This window comes from Carcharodon carcharias, chromosome 6, assembly GCF_017639515.1.
Source record: "Carcharodon carcharias isolate sCarCar2 chromosome 6, sCarCar2.pri, whole genome shotgun sequence".
NCBI lineage: Eukaryota > Metazoa > Chordata > Chondrichthyes > Lamniformes > Lamnidae > Carcharodon > Carcharodon carcharias.
This window is the reverse complement of record NC_054472.1, coordinates 138650521-138665010: the sequence shown is the minus strand read 5'-3', so window position 1 is coordinate 138665010 and position 14490 is coordinate 138650521. Positions and strand designations below refer to the sequence as shown.

At 42.4% G+C, this 14490-nt stretch overlaps 1 protein-coding gene across 4 annotated transcripts in view; it reads left to right on the top strand.

Moving 5' to 3' along the window:
* Positions 1–14490, top strand: part of rad54b (RAD54 homolog B) — a 221420-nt gene that overhangs the window by 164329 nt on the left and 42601 nt on the right. The window lies entirely within an intron of this gene.

Below are 14490 nucleotides of genomic sequence, written 5' to 3'. Positions count from 1 at the left end.
TGGCCTCCTCCAGTGGTCCCCAGCATCACAGGTGCCAGTCTTCAAACAATTCAATTCATTCCACGTGACATCAAGAAATAGCTGAAGGCACTGGATACTGCAAAGGCTATGGGCCCTGACAATATTCTGGCAATAGTACTGAAGACTTATTCTCCAGAACTTGCAATGCCCCTAGCCAAGTTGTTCCAGTGCAGCTACAACACTGGCATCTACCTGGCAATGTGGAAAATTTCCCAGGTATGTCCTGTACACAAAAAGCAGGACAAATCCAACCCGGCCAATCAGTCTACTCTCCATCGTTAATAAGGTAATGGAAGGAGTCAACAACAGTGCAAACAAGCGACACTTGCTTAGCATTAACCTGCTTACTGACGCCCAGTTTGCGTTCCGCCAGGGCCATTCATCTCCTGGCCTCATTACAGCCTTGGTTCAAACATGGACAAAAGAGCTGAACTCCCGAGGTGAGGTGAGAGTAACTACCCTTGACATCGAGGCTGCATTTGACAGTGTGTGGCATCAAGGAGCCCTAGCAAAATGGGAGTCAATGGGAATCAGGAGGAAAACTCTCCGTTGGTTGGAGTCATACCTAGCACAAAGGAAGATGGTTATTGGAGGTCAGTTATCTCAACTCCAGGACATCACTGCAGGAGTTCCTCAGGGTAGTATCCCCGGCCCATCCATCTTCAGCTGCTTCATCAATGACCTCCCTTCCATCATAAAGTCAGAAGTGGGGATGTTTGCTGATGATTGCACACGATTGCACAATGTTCAGCACCATTCGCGACTCCTCAGATACTGAAGCAGTCCATGCCCAAATACAGCAAGATCTGGACAATATCCAGGCTTGGGCTGACGAGTGGCAAGTAACTTTCGCGCCACACAAGTTTCAGGCAAAGACCATCTACAACAAGAGAGAATCCAACCATAGCCCCTTGATGTTCAATGGCATTACCATCATAGAATCCCCCACTATCAACGTCCTGGAGGCTACCATTGGCCAAAAACTGAACTGAACTAGCCATATAAATACTGTGGCTACAAGAGCAGGTCAAAAGCTAGGAATCTTGTGACAAGTAATCCACCTCCTGACTCCAAAAGCCTGTCCACTATCTGCAAGGCCGAAGTCAGACGTGTAATGGAATACTCCCCACTTACCTGGATGAGTACAACTTCCACAACACTCAAGAAGCTTGAGACCATCCAGAACAAAGCAGCCACTTGATTGACACCACATCCACAAACATTCACTCTCTCCACCACCGATACACAATAGAAGCAGTGTGTTTCATCTACATGATGCACTGCAGGAATTCACCAAGGTTCCTTCAACAGCACCTTCCAAACCCAAGGCCAATACCATCTAGAAGGGCAAGGGCAGCAGAAGTTCCCCACCAAATCACTCACCATCCTGACTTGGAAATATATTGCCATTCCTTCACTGTCGCTGGGTCAAAATCTGGGAGCTCCTTTCCTAACAGCACTATGGGTGTACCTACACCACAGGGACTGCAGCAGTTCAAGAAGGCAGCTCACCACCACCCTCTCAAGGGCAATTAGGGATGGGCAATAAATGCTGGCCCAGCCAGTGAAGCCCACATCCCGTGAATGAATTTTTAAAAAGTTAACCAAGAACAGCTATTGTCAGGATAAAGGCTCTTGCTGATTGGTTAAAAATACCTGGCCTTAGAGAAGTATTGTTTGAACATCTCAGTCTTTAAAAAAAACTCTGAAAGAATGTGAATGTGTGTGCCTTAGAAGCAGGCTGCAAGAGATATACTCTCTCTCTTTCCCTCTCTATGCCCCACCTTGCAATTAAACCTTCCTCTGGAAAGTCTCACCAGGATAACTCATCTGTTTTATTTTGAAACTCTGCAAAGTTGTGGTAAGTAAGAGTCATCAAGGACAGTTTCACCAACAAATCCATCTGAAAGAACTTGCAGACCTACTGTGACCAGAATTTTGTTAGATCAACAGGTTCAAGATCTTTTCGAATGTTATTCTTTTAAAAGAAACTTTCCCATACTCCATCTTCTGTAGGGGACTGTGTATGTTTTGTCCCGTCTGGATTTGTGTCCGAGTGTATGGGGCTTGAGTGTGCGTATTTTTTTTAAACAAAAAGGAAAATCATTACACTTCTAAACTACAACTTGTACGTTAACAATTGGTCTGTTTTGTGAGTGAATTAAACATTTAAACTATTGTTGCGACCTGTGGAAAAGTGGGGCTGGAATTGACAGGACACTCTTCCCCATCACAGTCCACAACAGTATTGGCTTGGGTAGTAGGGAAAATGTTAGAATCTATTATAAAGGATTTGATAACTAGACACTTAGAAAATAATGATAAGATTGGGCAGTCAAAATAGATTTATGAGAAGGAAATCATGTTTGACAAAATTATCTGAGTTTTTTTGAGGATGTTACTTGTAGCATAGATAAAGGGCAACCAGGGAATATGATGTATTTGGATTTTCAAAAGGCTTTTGGTAAGTTCCTACACAGCTTAGTAACAAAATTAGAGCACGTGGGATTGGGGGTAATATACTGGTAGGGATTGAGAATTGCTAAACAGACAGAAAACAGAGAGTAGGAATAAACACGTCATTCTCAAGATGGCAAGCTAGTGGGGTGCCACAAGGATCAGTGCTTGGGCCACAGTTGTTCGCAATCTATATAAATGATTTGGATGTGGTAGGACTGCAGAGCTTCGATCTGATCTGTTGGTTGTGGGATCGCATAGCCCTGTCTATCACTTGCTGCTTATGCTGTTTGGCATGCAAGTTGTCCTGTGTTATAGCTTCACCAAGTTGACACCTCACTTTTAGGTATGCCTCGTGTTGCTCCTGGCATGCCCTCCTGTACTCTTCATTGAACCAGGGTTGAACCCCTGGCTTGATGGTAATGGTAGAGCGGGGGATATGTCGGGCCATGAGGTTACAGATTGTGTTTGAGTACCATTCTGCTGCTGCTGATGGCTCAAAGCGCCTCATGGATGCCCAGTCTTGAGTTGCTTGATCTGTTCGAAATCTCTCCCATTTTGCACGATGGTAGTGCCACACAACATGATGGAGGGTATCCTCAATGTGACGGCGGGGCTTCGTCTCCACAGCGACTATGCGGTGGTCACTCCTACCGATACTGTCATGGGCAGATACATCTGCACCCAGCAGATTTGTGAGGATGAGGTCAAGCATGTTTCTTTCCTCTTGTTGGTTCCCTCACCAGCTGCCGCAGACCCAGTCTAGCAGCTATGTCATTTAGGGCTCAGCCAGCTTGGTCAGTAGTGGTGCTACCGAGCCACTCTTGGTGATGGACATTGAAGTCCCCCTCCCAGTGTACATTCTGCACTCTTGCCACCCTCGGTACTTTCTCCAAGTAGTGTTCAACATGGAGGAGCACTGATTCATCAGCTGAGAGAAGGCGGTACGTGGTTATCAGCAGGAGGTTTCCTTGCCCATGTTTGGCCTATAACTTAGATGTATGAAGTATCTCTTCCCTTTCCGGTGTTTCCCGCTGGACATCCATCTTGAGCCATGGTTCCTTGAACAATGGCATAGTCACAGCTCTGACTTAACATTGCAAATTAAAAAAAAAACTCAGGAGGAAGAATGTCCAAAATTCGATGTCCTTCAAATTTTCTTAAAATGGGTTCCACACAATACTAAATCTAAAAAAAGCCCGACCCCGCTTGTTGCTTCTTCAATCAGCTGTTCCAGAAACCCATCTCGTACACACTCCAGGAATCCATTCTCCAACGTGACCACATTTTTGGAAGAAGAAGTAGAAGCCCATAGTTTGTTCACAGAATCACAGAATTTTAATGGCACAGAAGGAAGCCTGTGTCTGCACCAGCTCTCCAATTGAACATTATGACCTAGTGCTATTGCCTTGCCTTTTCTCTGTACCCTTGATTGTTTCTATTCAAATAATCACCTAATGTTATTTTGAACACCTCGATTGAACCTGCCTCCACCACAGTTCCAGGCAGTGCATTCCAGACCTGAACCACTCGTGGTGTGAAAAAGTTTTTTTTCATGTCACATTTGCTTCGTTTGCAAATCACTTTAAATCTGTGCCCTCTCGTTCTTGATCCTTTTACGAGCAGGAACAACTTCTCCCTATCTATTCTGTCCAGCCCCCTCATGATATTGAACATCTCTATTAAATCTCCTCTTAACCTTCTCCTCTCCAAGGATAGCAGTCCCAACCTCTCCAATCTATCTCCATAGCTGAAGTTTCTCATCCCTGGAACCATTCTTGTAAACCTCTTCTGCACTCTCTTCAGTGTGTTCACATCCTTCCTATGATGTGGCACCCAGAACTGTACACAATATTCCAGCTGAGGTCTAACAAATGTCTTATATAAATTTATCTTAACCTCTTTGCTGTTGTACACTATGCCCCTATTAAAAAAGCCCAATATATGCTTTATTAACTGCTCTCTCCACTTGTCCTACCACCTTCAATGATCTATGCATTTATGCAACCAAGACTTAATGCTCCTGCACCCCCTTCAAAACTTCACCCCTTATTTTATATTGTCCGTCCATGTTCTTCCTACCAAAATGTATCACCTCATGCTTCTCTGCATTGAGCTTCATCTGCCACCTATCTGCCCACTCCATCAACTTGTCTATGTCCTCTTGAAGTTCCACACCATCTTCCTCGCAGTTCACAACACTCCCAAGCTTCATATCATCCACAAACTTTTGAAATTGTTTACTGTACACCAAGATCTAGATCATTAATATATATCAGGAAAAGCAAGAGTATTGATATCGACCCCTGGGGAACTCCACTACAAACCTTCCTACATCCCAAAAAACATCCATTGACCATTACTCTACTCGCTGCTTTCTATTTTTCAGCCAATTTTGTATCCACGTTGCTACTGTCATCAACAGCATTACCTTCATCACCTTCAAAAAATTCCAGCAAGTTTGGTAAACATGCTTTAGAAATCCATCCATAAGGGTCTTCCTTATCAACCCATATTTTTCCATGTGACTACTAATTCTATCCTGAATAATTGTTTTTAGAATCTTGACATCACTGAACTTAAACTGACTGGTCTGTAATTGCTGGACGTATCCTTACAACCTTTTTTGAACAAGGCATAATGTTTGCAATTCTCCAGTCCTCTGGCACCACCCCCAAGTCTGGGGAAGACTGATAGATTCTGGCCAGTGCCCCTGCAATTTCTACTCTCACTTCTTTCAATATCCTTGGATGCATCTCACCTGGTCCCGATGCCTTATCAACTTTAAATACCGACAGTTTATTCAACACTTCCTACCTGTCACTTTTGAACTCTTTTAGTGACAGAGTTTCCTTGTCTATCACCATGGCCTGAGTAGCATCTACCTCCTTGGTAAAGATGGATCCAAAGTATTCATTTAATACCTCTTCGTCCATGAGTAAATTAATTTTTAGGTCCTTAATTGGCCCTACTCCTCATTTTACCACCCTTTTTCTATTTATATGTCTATAGAAGACTTTGGGATTCTGCTTTATGTTGGCTGCTAGTCTTTTCGAATAGCCCCTCTTTGCTTCTCTAATACGCTTTTTCACCTCCCTTCTGAACCTTCTGTACTCCTCTTGGTTCTGAATTGTAATTTCTACCTGACACCTGTCATAAGCACACTTTTTCTTCTTTGTCTTAATTTCTATCTCCTTTTTCACCCAAGGAGCTCTGGATTTGTTTGTTCTACCTTTCCCTTTTGATGGAATATACCTTGACTGTGCCCAAACCATGTCTTTTTTGAAGGTAGTCCATTATTCAGCTACCTGTTTTTCCTGCCAATCTTTCGTTCCAGTCTATCTGGCCCAGCTCCGTTCTTGCCCCATCGAAGTCGACTCTGGATTGCCATTCGTCCTTTTCTATCATCATCCTAAAACGTATATTACAATGATCACTGTCTAGTAAAAGTTCCCCCACTGACACTTGATCTACTTGACCCACCTCATTTCCAAGAACAAGGTCCAGCAGTGCGTCTTTTCTTGTTGGATTGGACACATACTACTGTGGAAAATTCTCCTGAACACAATCAAGGAACTTTTGCTCCTCTCCTCCCTTTACACTACCACTGTCACAGTCTACATTTGGGCAATTAAAGTGTCCCATTATAACCACTCTATAATGCTTGCATCCTTCTGTAATTTCCAGAGACGGACAATCTGCAAGAGCAGTGTGTCAGGCAGCTTTGGCATTATGAAAGCCTGTGAAAGGGCTGTAACTGTACATAATGTGAAATTGTACCTTATGGAAGATGTGGGTGTTTCTGTCTTAGGGTCATGTCATTCTCATTGAGCCTTTTTAATGTGTGCTATACCGAGAAATGCACTCGCTATTTATTACCTTGCTTCTGAGGCCAAACTTCACCTTTATTTTTAGCCAGCTGCAAAAAGGCCTGCATGGACTCGACCAGTGACCTCCTTTAATGTGGCCTGGACCTGTACTTTTACTAGAGGATGGTCTTCAGCCTCACTTGGGACCATCTCATTTTGGTTCACCTCCTGCACCAGGATTTCAATTCCCCTCTATAGTATTTTTTTTGAAAAGATACATTTTTTCGCTAGATTTACTGATCCCCTGCTTAGTGTGCTACAGGTGAAGCTTTCTGCAAAAACTTTTCCTGTGCCTATTCAAATTATTTGGATGTTCTCCCATTTTCAAAAGGCTCAATCCCATCCTATTCCCTTCCTATGCAGACACTCTGCTGATTGAGCCAGCATAACTCTTTTTTCACCTAGAACCAGAAAATCAGGCCAAGCATATATGTAAGTATTTTCTAATGTTTACTATTTTGTGTAAGAGGATATACCCCGCCTAAATTGAACGGGAAACTATGACAGTGAAACTTGTATAATCGGGCATTCTATTGGCAAATAACTATATTTGTTTCTCCATTCTTGCATATCACTATAATTACTATTGCCAATTGTAGCAGATTTAACATAATAGTATAATATACATTTGTGCAATTTTGACCCACTCATTTTAAACTGCTAATTCTTCCATTAAAATGGATTATAGAAATGCCATATATATGTCAAGTACTCATCTGCTGTTACCGTATTACTAGGCTGTTTCTCCAAAATTAATCACTACTGCCCTACAGTATTTTATAAGAATAGTTGTACCTGTATAAAGTATGTGCTATAAAATAGCTCCTCTCCTGTAATATCCCCAGACCACACAAACTAAATAATCTATATTCCTACTATCATATAATCAGCATTGCTTTGGGCTGTTACTTGCTTTTGGAGACCGGGTCTGATGTACCACTTTGGATCTCAAAGAGGAAATGGTGATCCATTCAGCATCACAACTTTTTATGTTTTTGACCAAAGGTTTGATTCTTTGTTGTTTCTCTTTAACCTTGATTAATACTAGCTGATCTTCCATGGTGTAGCACAGGGGAATTCAATACCTCCTTCAGTTTGCAGGTGAAGTAGGGTGTAGAATTATTCCCTTGGACTGGGGGATGCCAAACCAGAACTGAGAAATTAGAAGTCCTTAACAAAAGAAAACAAAGTATTAATTTTAGGAAAATCTAAAAAAACACACAATGGGCAGGTTTTTTGGGTCATCAGGCGGGCCCGGGAGCGGCCGGGAAACGACCCGCCACCTGCGGTTGGCCCCTGACTGCAATTTCATGCTGGCTGGCCAATTAACGGCTGAAGTCTGCAAAGGCATGGGGGAGCATGCAGTGAAAGCTCCCTGAAGGCAGAGAGCTGCCTCAGGGAATTGAAGAACTTTACAATCAAAATTAAAGATTTGGAAAATCTGAAAAAAGTGTCCCCACTTAGGACTCACTCACATGAACATATACATAATAAAAATTATGTCAAGACATTTTTTTTTTAAATTAATGTCAGAAACCTCATCCCACCCATGGATAGATTAGGGTAGAACTTTTCCCCCTTGGCGGAGGGATCAATAACCAGGGGGCATAGATTTAAGGTAAAGGGCCGGAGGTTTAGAAGGGATGTGAGGAAGAATTATTTCACCCAGTGGATGGTGGGAATCTGGAACTCACTGCCTGAAAGGGTGGTAGAGGCAGAAACCCTCATAACATTTAAGAAGTATTTGGATGTGCGCTTGTGATGCCATGGAATACAGGGCTATAGGCCTAGTGCTGGAAAATGGGATTAGAATAGTTAGGTACTTGTTTCACCAGTGCAGACCTGATGGGCCAAAGGGCCTTTTTCTGTGCTGTAGACCTCTGTGACTCTATTTTCCCCCTGACTTGGCCATTCACCAGAGATTTTGTGGCTACTACTGGATAGGGGGAGAACTTCATTCCCAAACCATTGCTTCAAGTGACGTTTTGCAGACTTGTGTCAATTTCCCAGAGCAGACAATACTATGGCCCATTACCTGCAAGACCCGTGTGAGTTTTCCCATTTATATTATTGAAGAAACCAGTGCAAACTGTGCAGGGAGCAGCCTGTGGCACTGTCTGCCCCTGGGCATCACTTGAAGTAAGGCTACTTAAATGTATTTTTGTGCTAAACATAGTGTTAAATTGAATCACGATGATGGGAGACAGGCTTGATGGACCAGCTGATTGTTTTTCTCTCCAACATTTTTGTTTCCTTGTAGAGGCTGGGAGATTATTAGGTTTAATTCAAATCCATTTTAAAGTTATTCGTTCTGTCCTTATTTTTATACTTCATCATAAGTTCCTGTATCCATAATTTTAATTGAAGTTATCTTTGTAAACTGTACCACCATCACTGGCGAAAGGGTATAGTTGTGGTATGAGTAACTTAAATCAACAGCTTCCATTGTCAATGTGGAAACATGAACTTATAATGAAGAAAGTGAATAAAAAGTGTCCTCAGACATAAGATTTTTAATATTTAATAAGTTTATCTTCTATGCCATTCATGAAAGAATGTGGCCATTCTCTTACCTGTTTCTGCTGTTTTCATATTGTATCTCTCTCTCACTGTTACTCCTTCTGCTTGTTTCTATTTTTCTTTTACCCTACTCCTGTCTGCCCAAATTTTTTCTTATCTCTCTCTCTTTCCCTGATTTCCTTTCAGCTTTTTTTAGCATAGTATGATGTGATGTGGTGGGGAAAGAAGCCACCAATGCTGCAGGCTGCTTTTGGAGTCAGGGGTTCAATGTCACTGTGAGTCCCAGGAGCTCGATTCCCATCTGCTCTCCCTATCAACTCAATTTTCTCCACTCAAAGGCAGTTGGCAAGGCAGAGGAGGCCCTGTAACTGCCAACCTGTTTAGCTCCTCAAACCTCCCCCACCAATCCACTCTTTCAATGTTTTTCGCGGGCATGCTTTGCTTTCAAAATTCAACTTTTAAAAAAATTCAGAATGAGAGCATTGACACTCTCTTTATCTGTATATGCTTCTTTCAAACTGCTCAATCTCAATCCCTTTGTGTAACTCCCTTTTTACAACTACAGATTCTACTCAACTCCAAATTCTCCTCTTCCCTTCCCCAAGTCAGAGTCCTGGGGATTCAGTCTCCCTCAGTGTTCTCGCCCCTTAGGAAGTAAGTCGTGAAGACCTGAAGGCTTCCGTCTGCATCTGGTAAGACATCATCATCTGCAGAATAGATTAACACTTTATCAGCATATTCACTAGGTTTGCTGGGAAGCAGAGCGTAGGTATCAGGATGACTGAACTGCAAGGAAAACGGAGACTTTTCAAAGAGAAACTGATCCAAAAGAGAACATTGATGAGAATTAACCTTTGGATTCTCTGGGACTAGTAAAGAAAGTGCCGTATCTTTTGGTGGAGCAGCAATTGAGGTGAATTGCCACTCGGCTTGTAGTTACTTAACTGGAAATCCAGCCACTCCTAGCTCGCCCAACCTTCCAACTCAGGCTGGGCGAGATCTATGAAGCACAACGGGCTCCCATGGCCTGCTGTCCAGAGCTGCAGTGCTGGAGGGAGGGAGGACATGTCCCTTTTTTTTTACAGCCTGGCTGCCATTAGGCAGGTAAGTTTAAAAGTCCAGCCAGTGAGAAGGTAAGTGTATAGAGTAGATTGGTGGGGGGGGAGAGGGGTACGGGGTTGGGGGGATTGTAGGATGGGTCAGGTGGGGGGGGGGGCATTCAGTGGCCAGTGTGGAGGTTGGGTCATCACTGGGGAGGGTGTAGTCGGGGGCTGGGGAGGGTAGTGGGGTAGGGGGTGCTATAGTTACCCAGAAGCTAGAAGTGGTTTTAATTCTTCTAACTTTTTTTACTAGGTAACTATTGCTGTAACACAGTTGTAACCATCTGAAGTTTGCGATTTAAATCATATTATCAGATGGTTGCTGCAGGGAAAATGCTCATTGAAGTTTGAACTTCCAGGGCAATTGCCATGTAACCCTTATCTGGGATCTTCCGGTGGGGGGATGGTATCCCCCAGATACACTGTCCCTGAGGTCGGGAGTTATGGGCCAATAACTCAGGGCACTCTGAGGAACTTGTTGCTCCGTCAAAGGAATGAACTTCAACTCCAGAGAAAACTGTCACAGCTGTATTACCTGCTGTCGTATCAAAGACTGAAAAGACATTGAAGATCTGAGATTTCAATGAACTTAGACGACGAAGGAAAAAATGATTAACTTCCTGTAAGACTGTCAGGAAAAGAAGAGATGAATTCCAATGACATTTCAAGAAAACCATCTACTTTCTGTAGGCTGTGGTAAGAGAGCCATGCGTTTCTCTGTCCGAGGTTGCTCCACTATGGGTAATGAGAAGCACTGCTGAGGATGTGGAGATCCTGCCGCCACTTCTGTGCTGATCTCCAGCTCTGAAGGGAAGAAGACATTCAGCTGTGAATGAAGTATAGGGGCCAATTGACTTTCACCCCTGGAAGGTACCACCTCCTTGGCAGTGTGATCTTCTATGGATTCTGACCGGACTCAAGTAAGGCATCCTCTATGGAAGACTCTTCATGGACAACAGGAGATAAAGTAGGCAATGCATCAGTAGATTCAGTGGAACTAAGATCTGAGTGTTGATCAGCCACTAAAAGCACAGCTGATTCTTCTAAAAAGACAACAGAGACTTCATGTGGTGTATCCATTAACAGGAGAGTAAATTATTCTCTGGGACCTCACTCTCCAAGAGATCACTCAGTACTGCAGGGGATTCTGCCTCATAATTCTCTAAGAAGAGCCAGCTCTGGTCGAGCAGATGTTCATGGGGATGGTCACATTCTGCTGCAGTACCATCAGTAGCTTCCATCTCTGACCTTACTTTGTGAAGAACTGAGAGATTCATAACTTCTATGTCTGCCCTAGGTCTAATGGGTAGTGTCTCTGTAAAAGAAAGGAACTTACTACTGAGTGCATAAACTTCTTCACCTTCTGAAGGCTGAATTTCCAATGATTCTAAATAAAAGGTTCAGGATTCTTGCATAAAAGACAGTGACTTATTCAAATAATGAACATCATCTGGTTTTTCTAAGATTTCTAGAAGTTTGCCAACATCACCACTCGATAGGAATGGATGTGAAGAACATAAAGAGAATCGACAATCTATTGCCCCTTGTAGCTAAGAGGAGCAATAATTCTGTCTTTGATTAGAAGGTCTGTGCTCCCTGGACCTTGTAACTTGGGGCAGGATTTTACCGTCAGCGAGCAAGGGCAGGACCCGCTCACCGACACGTAAAATGACGCGCGATGATGTCGGGCGGAAGTCCTGACGTCACCCCGCCCCATTTAAATTTTCAGGAAGGCGGGGGCGCAGCAAAATCAGCGGCGAGCCCGCCGACCTGTCAGTGGCCACCTTGAGGCCATGGACAGGATCAATTAAGCAATTAAAGGACCTGCATGTCCAACCTTAAGGTTGGCGGGCAGGCCAGGAGCCCCGGCGGCAACTAGAAAAAACATGAAATCTCATCCAGCGGTGGGATGAGTTTTCATGTAGGGTTTTAAAAATTTTAATAAAGTTGTTATGGAAATTATGAACATGTCCCCACTCATGTGACATTGTCACATGAGGGGACATATAAGGGAATTTTTTTTTCTCTCAAACTTTTGTCTGTAGCTTTAAGTTAATATTTTTGTCCAGAACTGTGACTCTAAGTTGAATTTTGATTGTGCTACATGGAGGGTACCTAATTTCCCAGGATATATCAGTCAGCTACACTAATGCAACATCTTGTAGTTTCTTCAAATAATTTTGAAGGACAAATTTCAAAAGCTTAATGAGGTAAAATTTATAATGACAGATTTCTTAAAGAGGCCACATGTGTGTCTGTGCATGAGAAACAATTATAAAGTATTATTGATATTTTTGCCTTGTGTTCTATAAACTTCATAAAATATATTAAACTGAGATGGAGTGAGAAAGAAGCTGGTAAGAGAAGGGGTGTGAAATAGAGAGGGCTTAGAGACAACCCAACGGGTTATGGTTGGAAGACAACACAAAACGGGGTCAGGTAAGCTTGATATGTCCTGTTTTTGCCACACTGGAAGCATTCCGCTCCCTCTGCTAGGCAGTCTTGGCATCTATGCTGGGTTTTTGCATATCAAAATGGCTGCCGGCATGGAGTTTTCCACCCTTTCACTTGGTTTGGCAGGCTTTTGTATGGGTGAGCCCAAGAACCTACCCAATCTATGGAGTTGTGTGAAGCCTTGGAGTCATCTCAAATTATAGCCCGATTTGGCACTTGGAGTTGGGGGTGGCAAGACATGCTGAACTGCCCGCTTAATAACAGTGTTCTGTGGTGGATTTAAAAAGGTATCAAAGGCTTTAAGAATGGAGTCAAGGATTGCAGTGGACTCCTGCACACCCTACCTTAGGAGAACGCCATCTGCCAGTTGGGGCTACTGCAAAAAGAAAGGAATGGACTTAAAACATTGTCTCCTTTTTGTGAAGACCCGACACTGCTTGGTACCAGAAAAAAGGGAATTTCCATGACTCCCACTGCTGGCCTCTCTGCAGGCCCTCAAGACAGTCAAACAGGTGTGGGAGAGGCAGAGACTGCTCACTAGGTATGTGCTTTGTTACCTGTCTCCAGTCTGCCAAAATTCTTCAAGTTCTTTCAAAGGTTTTTTCACTCAATGGTCTTTTGATAACACCAATTTGTTTTTTACATTGATGTCTCCATGGCTGCCACCATGTTCTGAGATGGGTTCTTCTACCTTAGACTCTAGATGTGGGACTTTGTTCTGAGACAGCCTGTAGACATTTCTGGTATCTGCATAGCACTTGTTTATTAGCTTTACTTCTAAACAGGTTACAGAGTTGGCATGTTGCTCCTTGGCATCATTTCAACCTCTTTCTTGAGAATCTAATATGTGACTGACTGATGACAGTGATACATCACCATCTACATCATATATTAGCATATCTCACCTGTTAATCCTTTATAATTCCAACTCCACCCTCACTCTTATCTCCACCTCTCACTCTTAACCACTGTTTCTCTCACTCTGTATTCTCTTATTTCCCTATTCTATTTTTCATCTCCTCCTCAGTTCTTCACATGTTCTCTCAACCTCCTTTGTCACACACACTTAACTCCCCATGTCTCACTTTCTTAAACATGCTTACCTGACCCCGTTTTGTGTTGTCTTCCAACCATAACCTGTTGGGTTGTCTCTAAGCCCTCTCCACTTCACACCCCTTCTCTTACCAGCTTCTTTCTCACTCCATCTCAGTTTAATATATTTTATGAAGTTTATAGAACACAAGGCAAAAATATCAATAATACTTCATAATTGTTTCTCATGCACAGACACACATGTGGCCTCTTTAAGAAATCTGTCATTATAAATTTTACCTCATTAAGCTTTTGAAATTTGTCCTTCAAAATTATTTGAAGAAACTACAAGATGTTGTATTAGTGTTGCTGACTGATATATCTGGAAAATTAGGTACCCTGCATGTAGCACAATCAAAATTCAACTTCGAGTCTCAGTTCTGGACAAAAATATTAACTTAAAGCTACAGACAAAAGTTTGAGGTCTTTTCAAAATAACTTAAATGAAAATATTAAAAAAACAGAAAAATTCATTGGATAAATTTAATCATGTAAAATTTTGTATATTTAATCCCTTATTTTAGACAATTGAAAATTTCGATTACAAAAATTGTGCATTCAGAGGAAAGAGTTTACATAAGAAAACGCACTATAAATGTGGAAGCAACACCAAATAAGTTTTGTGTTATAAATTCTTAAATGTGAACCTGACCTTCTAATGAGGGCTAAGACAAGGATGATGAATCAGATGCCACATTTGAGCTTTAGATGGGAATAGTTCTACTTATGAGCCAGAAACTATTTATAATTATCTATTTAATAGAAGGTTGGGGACTTTTTTTATTCCCCAGCACCCACCCGCTCCCCCCCCCCACACTTCAATAAGATTATGCATAATTATATTTTGTATCGGTTTGCATTACACATGGTATATATCATGATAACAAATATTAGGCACGAATAGGGAATCATAGCATGCACATGTATATGGAAGTTTAGTTGATAAGGACTAAGCATTATACACTACACATAATCAA